The sequence below is a fragment of the Hyla sarda genome, chromosome 11 (genome assembly GCF_029499605.1).
Source record: "Hyla sarda isolate aHylSar1 chromosome 11, aHylSar1.hap1, whole genome shotgun sequence".
Taxonomy (NCBI): domain Eukaryota; kingdom Metazoa; phylum Chordata; class Amphibia; order Anura; family Hylidae; genus Hyla; species Hyla sarda.
In genome coordinates this window covers 17,757,213-17,766,655 of record NC_079199.1, presented here as the reverse complement: position 1 = coordinate 17,766,655, position 9,443 = coordinate 17,757,213, and the positions used below count along the sequence as shown (strand labels likewise).

At 42.5% G+C, this 9,443-nt stretch overlaps 1 long non-coding RNA gene across 1 annotated transcript; it reads left to right on the top strand.

Annotated features, from left to right (window-relative positions):
- Positions 1-209: 209 nt before the first annotated feature.
- Positions 210-9,184, top strand: LOC130295310 (uncharacterized). The gene is made up of 3 exons (XR_008848767.1): positions 210-359; positions 644-705; positions 9,054-9,184. It is a non-coding gene; the product is annotated as an uncharacterized LOC130295310 (long non-coding RNA).
- Positions 9,185-9,443: the final 259 nt, after the last annotated feature.

The window sequence follows — 9,443 nt, the reverse complement described above, 5'->3', positions numbered from 1 at the left end:
GGACTCATGTTAGTAGGAGTACCCAAAGGATAAAGGGGTATATATGAGAGACTTGAACCCCGTCCCCAGTCCAGCCTCTGGTCATCGTTTTCTCACCTCACAAGACCCCTTTAAGACAATTTGAACATTTTGAAGGAAACAATAACTGGCTTAAATTGACGTTTCCATTTTTCTGAAATTTATTATAGCTCTCGAACACGGAGAAGAGTTTCAAAGTGGCGTGGGTAAACTCGTTCCGAGGAATCCTAAGGACGGAGTTGTTCCTTTGTACCTTAGGAAATGAGAACATAGATCAAAGAGAAGATGTCATTGCGGTAACTGTAGGTGATATATATCCCGCTGAACAGACAGGAAATTAGGTAAAAGTTGTGATAGAAAGTTACTTTGCCTCTAGGTATGCTGGACCGTACAGCAGCCGGTCACATCTCAAGTAATAGAGAATGTTTATTTATTCATTTAAAAGAATAAAGCTGCCTGAGGGCGAAGAACTGCAAAAATGTTCTTCATGACTGTATGAATTGGAAGAGGAACTCTGAATTCATTTTTTTCATTGTTAGTGATCAAATAGAGTCTTAAAGAGATGTGTCAATCTTTGTTTTTTTAATGTGACATTTTTTGTTACCAGACTTAATTTTTTTTACAGGAATATTGGTTGGCCATCTTGCCTGATCCGCTACGATGGTGGCTCCTGAGATTTGCTTTACGGTAAGCACCTGGGGCTAAGGAAATGAGCCTCGTTGACATGCATGAGATGGGGGTGTGTAATGAAGAGACGAGTGTGTAATGAAGAGACAGGGGTGTGTAATAAAGAGAGAAGTGTGTAATGAAGAGACAAGGGGGTATGGTGAAGAGATGGTGAGTGTAATGGAGAGACAGGGTGTGTAATGAAGAGATGGTGAGTGTAATGGAGAGACAGGGGTGTGTTATAAGGAGATGAGGAGTTTAATGAAGAGACAGGGGTGTGTAATGAAGAGACAGATGTGTAATGAAGAGACAGAGAGTGTTATGAAGAGGGGAGGAGTGTAATGAAGAGACAGGTGTGTAGTGAAGAAATGGGGAGTGTAATGAAGAGACAGAGGTGTGTAATGAAAAGATGATGAGTGTAACAATGAGACAAGTGTATAATAAAGAGACAGAGAGTGTAAAGAAAAGTCAGAAGTGTAAGGAAGAGACAGAGAGCGTAATGAAGAGAGGGGGAGTGTAATCATAAGACAGGGGGTGTAATGAAGAGATGGGGGTGTGTAATGATAATACTGGGGTGTGTAATGAAGAGACAGGGATGTAATAAAGATACGACTTTCAACCAGAGGCATAGAAAACAGGTGGCACTCACAACTAGAGGATCGGGTCTTCAATGCTTTATTGAATACAGTGCATTAAAACATCCAACCTTTTTCTGTGTTGGGTTTTTGTGAAAATGTCGGGGACACGCCCCCTTTTTGAAGGTCACACCCACTTCCCCCATCGGCCACGCCCCTTTTGGGGGTTTTCTTGGTAAAATTGAGAGTTAGTCAGATTTCTATTAATTCTGGCACAAATTCTGGCGCAGACAGAATTTCTGGCACACTGCGCCAGAATCGGGCGCACAACCCGACAAAACATGTTGGGTTTACAACAGTAAATCAGGGCCATAGAGTACAATTGGAAGCGGGTGCCAGCAACTTAATCCTGTATAACTTTCTACATAATCTACATCAATCAGTGGTGACCTAGTACCACTTTACGTCCATGGCACAATTCTGCTGCTTTATTCATGAGATATTTGAATTATATTAGCATTTCATACATGATCTTTTTACAATTTTTTTTGTACTATTTTACATGTTTTGCATGGATGATTATACACTTATTGCAAATATTTGTCTTGTGGTTTATCCATTTTGTACCATATGTAAAAAAAAAATTATAACAAACCAATCAATGTCGCATCAGTAAAGTTTTAACCAGTCTGAACTTTTTTTTGTTAATATCGCAAACTTTCTTTAATGAAATTTAAATTAAAAAAAAATAAAAATAATGAAAATATATATATATATTTTTAATAAAGCAATTAAAATCTATAGCAAAAACTCCAACATCAAATAAATAATGCATCACAGCTGTGGCCACTAGAGGCCACTGTTGCCTCACTGAGCTGGCACCGCTATGGCGTATCGGTGTGCAGAATGGTCATCAGTCTGTGCTCCGATGTAGTAAAACATTATCATAAAGTTGACTTTGGCATAGAACATTCCATCCATAGAAATGATGGCTTACCGCATAACGCTGCCTCACACAAGCTGCTACCTTTTGGAAGTGTTCCTGGTATAAGGCCTATTGCTTTTTTGCCTTGCATCCAGTTTTTTTTTTCTTCTAATATGCTCTGAACAACATGCACAATGCAATAGAAAGTGAGCTTCGTGCAGTGCGTACAGTTCGTTATGGCGATTAGACTTGCTGTATGTTGCTAAAAATTGCTTAATACATTCAAAAGTAGGGTGTCTTGTCATCTTAATCCAATGTTTCCTAACCAGGGTATCTCCAGCTGTTGCAAAACTACAACTCCCAGCATGCCCGGGTACCCCTTTTATCTCTTCTTCGTGTTGTGTGCGGTATTACAACATGCCTCCATTCACTTAGAAGGAACTAGGCTGCAATACCACACACAACCTGAGGACAGGGGTGGCGCTGTTTTTGGATGTAATCACCTCTGTTTTTCATTTTGGCCTCTTAGCATTCCAGTGGGCAAAGCTTATTTTTTTTGTATTTCTTTTTTTTTTTTTTTTTTGTAGATTGTGATTGTTTAGATGCAAGTCAAAACAAATACATGTCAGGCAGGCCATTTTGTAGGTGAATGTATAGAGAGACTTGTTTCAGGCAGCAGAAATAGCTTTTAAATTAAAAATGTTTGCAAAGTTCAGGGCTGAATACAAATTATTGTGATTTATTTGTTTATTTATTTATTATTTATGTATTTGTTTATTTATTTGCTTATTTATTTGTTTATGTATTTACTTAATGTATTCCAGCATTTTTTTTTGTTTTACTTAGTTTTTAGTTATTTTTTATACTGTTCAAATTGCACACTAAACTACCCATTAAATTGAATTTTTTTTTTTTTTTTTAAACAGATGTACAGGTTCTATTGTGTCATGTTATATACTTAACCCTTTAGGGACACAGCCTATTTTGGCTGTAAGTTTTGTTTTTTGTTCCGAATGCTGGCTGCGGGCAGCTGGGGTTGTAACATCATGGCCACACCCCTTGTGACATCACACCACACCTTCCCAATGCATGTCTATGGGAGGGGGCGTGGCGGCCGCCACGCCCCCTCCCATAGACTTGCATTGAGGGAGTGTGGTGTGACATCATGAAGGGCGTGGCCGTGACATCACGACCCCAGCCGCCCGCACCCAGCATTCTAAACAAACACTGCATGCTGCATAGAGATCGCGTGGGGTGGGGTGGGGGTAGGTAAGTATCATTATGATCAGTGTCACCTGCACTAATAGCTTGTACCAACAGTTTCCCTTTAAATGGCATTGTAACAAGGACAATGATTCTCCTTCATAGATACATAGGGGGAGATGTATCAAAGGATTTACCTGTCTAAAATTGTCACACAGAAAGTCGCAGTCTAAATATGTAAAAAGGTTTTTTGCAACATTTTCTTTAGAGGATTTTTAGTACATGATGCATTCTAGGCAATTTTAGATGGAAAAAAAATGCATTGGTGCTGAATTTATCAATTGCGAATTTTTGGCGAAAATTTGCATCGTGCGAAAATATGCTGAAACGTCAGACCATACTGAAGCAGGTTTAAAGGGGTACTCCGGTGCTTAGACATCTTATCCCCTATCCAAAGGATAGGGGATAAGATCCCTGATCGCCCCCGTGTGACGTCACGCTCTGCCCCTCAATGCAAGCCTTTGGGAGGGGGCATGACAGCAATCACGCCCCCTCCCGTAGGCTTGGATTTAGGGGCGGAGCGTGATGTCACACGGGGGGCGGAGGCGTGGCGTCACACGCCGTCGGCCCTGTGGTCGCCGCTAATCAGACCCGGAGCGAGCACGCTCCGGGGACTGATTATAAACGGGGTGCTGCGTGCAAGATCACGGGGGTCCCCAGCGGCGGGGGTCCCACGTTCAGGCATCTTATCCCCTATCCTTTGGATAGGGGATAAGATGTCTAAGCACTGGAGTACCCCTTTAAATGCAGTCCAAACCTTAGATCCCGAAGTCTGTGCGCATAATTTATCAAGAGCCTTCCGACTTTTTAAAAAATTAGGCGCACAATAGACCGGCCTAACGCTCTGTAGTTTGGTCTATATTGATGCGGGACATAGACAACTTTGATAAATCTCCCCCATTAGAGTCAGGACAACACATAGAGATCTTGGAGATTGGCATCAGACCTTGGCGTTGGTTGGCGTGAGCCCGGGAAGCCGTATACATGAGCGGTAAGTCCTGGTTGACAGTCTTCCCCGCAGCTGAAGCAGATTTCTTTGCATACGGCTCAGGAGAACATAAATCTGACTCCATCCTCCTGGATGCTGGAGGCATCTAAAAGGTATTTCTGGAAAGAGAACAAGTTTGCTCGTCCAGGTCAGGACACGGAGCGGAGTGTACAATTTACAATCTGTTGCCGCTTTTTCTGCCTCAGTCTCGGTCCAGACGTTCTGCCTTCCATACTCCTGCAGACTCAGCCATAAGGATTTTCGCCTCAGTATTTCACCTGACATCCTGACTCCTTTGTCTTGAATCCTCTGCCCTGAGCCGCTATTGAATTACAGGTTTTGCCACTATTGATTCTATGCTGTCAAATGTTGTGTAATTTAATGTGTTACTTTTAACCTTGTCTCTTCCATAACACGTCAATGCAACGCAAACTCCTCCAATTGCTTTATAGCGATAAGTAAATTTCACATGAAATGTTACGTTTCTATATTATCTTGTCCGGGAAGCTGTTATTAGAGGCTCGGGATCGGTGTTGGGAGAGAAATGCTTTTCTTTTTTTCTTTAAAGGCAACTGAAAGAGACTTTCAGTGAGAAACGTTGAGCATGGGCGGGTGATAGCTACTGCTATGGCCACAAAACTGGAGGTTTGACTGTGTAAGGCTAAGTCTACATTTGGTTTCTTTGAGAGTGAAAATCCTAAAAAAAAAATGCTGCTAATGCCGCACTGCGTTTTTTCATGTCAAAAACAGAGCCGCCAGATTTTGGCAAGGAATTATCAAATCAGCATATCAGCATTTTTTTTTTTTTGGCGGTTTAGAGTGTGGCGGTTAGAGTGTGGTTAGAGTGTTTAGAGTGTGGCATTTTTTGGGTTTCCCAAAATCGCAGCATGCTGAGACTATTGTGTTTTTTTGTTTTTTTTCAAGAAACCTCTGCATGTCTCTCTCTCTCTCTCTCTCTCTCTCTCTCTCTCTCTCTCATAGTAGTCTATGGGTGGGAAAAAATTGCATGAAAAACATTAGAAAACTCACAAAAATGCTGCAAAAAAGCAGTGACAATTTCTATGTCTAAGTATGCTAGGAGTTGTAGTTTTGCAACAGCTGGTGGCACCTGGGTTTGGAAAAAACATTGATCTAGCGACATATCTAGTGGGTGGACACCTTTGTGTAGTAATTTACATCATGGTGATGTGCCCCTTTATAGCATAGCCCAGACACATACAATAAAGATGGCAGCCAAAGAAGCAGAGCACTATGTTTTGTGTCCCAAATTAAGCCCGCCTGGATCAATCCTCATCCCAAATACAATCATGTAGAAAAATTATTATTTTATAAACTTCTACACTGTAATAATTTTTCTTGTATACATTAAATGGGAGCTTGTTTTAATGTTTTAAAGAAAATGGATTCTAGTGCCCAAACACCTACAGTAGAAACGGTAGCCAAGAAGCCAAGCAGAACACTTTGGGTCCCAAAAAGGCCCCCATTGGCCAGTGCTCATCCCAAATTACAAACTCCTGCACTGTAATCATTTTTCTCTTACACAATAAATAGGGGTCTGTTTAAATGTATCAGATCCCAGAAAACATGTGATCCTGTCCAGTATAAGATAACAATCTAAAATATTCTATTATTCAACCTATGTTAAACCAATCCCATATAGACTTTAGAAGGTTTTAAAGTCCATATGCAACTATAATAGTCACAGAATAGTTTGATGTTCACAAAAATGATGGCGCTGCACCATGGTCTTCCCGGGCCTTACATTATACTTAAAAAGTTGATGTCTGGAACAATGTCTGGGTTCTGCCCATTTGTCAGGACTGACTAGATCAATAATAACAGGAGGCAGATGGCTTCACAGCTTCTTAGAATAGTAATTTACCCCTGACAAACAATGTATCAGGAAGGTTTAGCCATAGTATATAAAGCTTTTTCCATGTCAAACTCCTCTGAAATAGCAAAGTTGTCTGTTCTTCTTCTTTTACATGGATTGTTTTAGATACTGGAAATTCTGCAAAAACAAAGATAAAAAGTGCTGAAAAGGAAATGTCTTCACCCGACTATATCGGGCTAGGTCAGTATTGACAAAGCATTCACCATAACATATCATTACAAGACCCTATCATCCAATCGATGGTATTAGTCAGACTTTTTTATCCAACACTTGGGCCAAGGTTCCCATTGATGTTTCTGGAGGTTCTGCTTTTTGGTGACATCACATTTTTGACAATGCATATACAGATTATAACACTGAGGTCAATGCCCTTGGGCCTCCATCATTTAGGAGTCCATGCAACCTTATTACAGTCACATGCTAGAGATGTGGTTATCTAGGTTGTAATCTAGTTGGCACTGGCTTGACTGGGGTATATAGCTTGAGGCTCTCCAAAGTGTGGCCCTCCAGATGTAAAACTGCATCTCCTATAATATCCTAAGAGCCAGCTGCTCTGCTGCTTTACTACAAATTATTATATATATGTGACGCTATTCCTATCTGTGTTGTCACTGCTAACTTTCCCTCACAGAGATCTTCATCTAACACCTGTTATCTCTAAAATGGCTGCTGAAGCTATGTGCATAGGCTTTTATAGTGGCTTTGACATCACCCTTATGCTGCCTCCTTATTGGCAGGGAGAGCTGTTTTAACCTCTTAAGGACGTAGGGCGAATCTGTACACCCAATGCCCTGTCCCAATATTTAAAACGGGGTCACGCCGTGACCCCGCGTCATACCGCGTCATATCGGGTCAGTCCCAACAGCTAATGATAGTCGAGACCCTGGGCTAATAGCGTGTGGCACCGATCATTGTGCCGCACGCTATTAACTCTTTAGGAAAGTGAAAGCTTACCGGTAGCTCAGTCGGGCTGATCAGGACTATCGCGATAAAATCTACTTATACAGCGGATCAAAGCTACAACTGACCACTTAGCAAAGTGAGGACACAGTGACAGGCAACAGACATTAAACAGCGCACGAGGAAACTACATATGCGCCGGTCAGCCGATCTCTCCCTGCAGTAGGTGTTACGCCGAGCGCTCCGGGTCCCTGCTCCTCCCCGGTGCACTCGCGGCGTTCCTCTCTCTGCAGCGCCCCGGTCAGACCCGCTGACCGGGAGCACTGCACTGACATTGCCGGCGGGGATGCGATTCGCATAGCGGGACGCTCCCGCTCGCGAATCGCATCCCAAGTCACTTACCTGTCCCGGCCCCCGGCTGTCATGTCCTGGCGCGTGCGGCTCCGCTCCTTAGGGTGCGCGCGCGCCAGCTCTCTAAGATTTAAAGGGCCAGTGCACCAATGATTGGTGCCTGGCCCAATTAGCCTAATTAGCTTCCACCTGCTCCCTGGCTATAATACCTCACTTCCCCTGTACTCCCTTGCCGGATCTTGTTGCCTTGTGCCAGTGAAAGCGTTTAGTGTTGTCCTAAGCCTGTGTTTCCAGATCTTCTGCTATCCATATTGACTACGAACCTTGCCGCCTGCCCCGACCTTCTGCTACGTCTGACCTTGCCTCTGCCTAGTCCTTCTGTCCCACGCCTTCTCAGCAGTCAGCGAGGTTGAGCCGTTGCCGGTGGATACGACCTGGTTGCTACCGCCGCAGCAAGACCATCCCGCTTTGCGGCGGGCTCTGGTGAATACCAGTAGCATCTTAGAACCGGTCCACCGACACGGTCCACGCCAATCCCTCGCTGACACAGAGGATCCACATCCAGCTAGCCGAATCGTGACAGTAGGGATGGGAAAAAATTATTTATGAAATAAACGTCAAATGGATTAATGAAAAAACGCCAAATGGATGAAAAAAAATACTGAAAAATGCAAAACTGAAAAACCCAAAGTGGAGAAAGAATTTTGCGATTTCTCATTGATTTACAGCTAACATCTGGCCCCTGTTTTGGTGGGGTTTTTTTTTGGGGGGGGGGGGGAACGCACAAAAAACAAGTAGAAACTTAGCCTCATACAGACTCATACACAGAAAAATAAAAAAAAGCTATAGAGGGCAAAATAGAGTTATTTTAAGCATAGTTATTTTGTTTAAAAAAAAAAAGTTTGACTTATTTTATAATAGTAAAATAAGAGAAAAACTATATAAACATGGGTATCATTGTAATCTTACTGACCCACAGAATTAAGGGAGCATGTCGGTTTTACAGTAAACTGCCCTGCATGAAAATAAAACCCAAAAAAGTTACATGGGCCGGAGCATCGTTATGTCACGGCCCGCCCCCGTCAATACAAGTCTATGGGAGGGGGTGTGGCGGTCGTCACGCCCCCTGCCATAGACTTGCATTAAGGGCACGGGCCGTGATGTCATGAGGGGCGGAGCCATGACGTCACGCTGCTCCGGCCCTGTATCGCCCGTCATTACGCACAGAGCGAACTCGCTCTGTGCAGTAATGATGGCGGGGTGCCACAGTGGCAGATCCCCGGGGTCCCCAGCAGCGGGACCGCGGCGATCTAACATCTTATCCCCTATCCTTTGGATAGGGGATAAGATGCCAGGGGCGGAGTACCCCTTTAAATGCGAGGAGGAAATCAATGTACAAATGAAAATTGGTTGTGTCAATTATTGCTATTGTTATTATTATTAATTTAATTATTATTATTGTTTCATTTGTAGGACATGAAAGAAATATATACACACAAAGCCAGAGAGGGTTAAAAAGTGAAGAGTTATTGCAAAGTCCAAGAAAAAAGTTTTCAACCAAATTTAATTTGTAGGAAAATGCTTATTAAAGTCTTGAAGCGTCCTACTTTCCCTTTTCTCTGTTATCATCTAAATCCTGCAGTTTCAATGATGACTCACCAGGGCAAAACGCTGCAACTAAAGTAATTATAGGATTCCGAGCTCTGCCTGCAACTAATCACGGCTGCCCCATTACATATATATATATATATATATATATATATATATATATAGGGTCAGAGGATGATGTGAAAAATTGTTCTGATGGACAGGGAGTGCACATTCTATAAAATAGGCTAGGTTCAAAAAAAATAATAAAAGAAA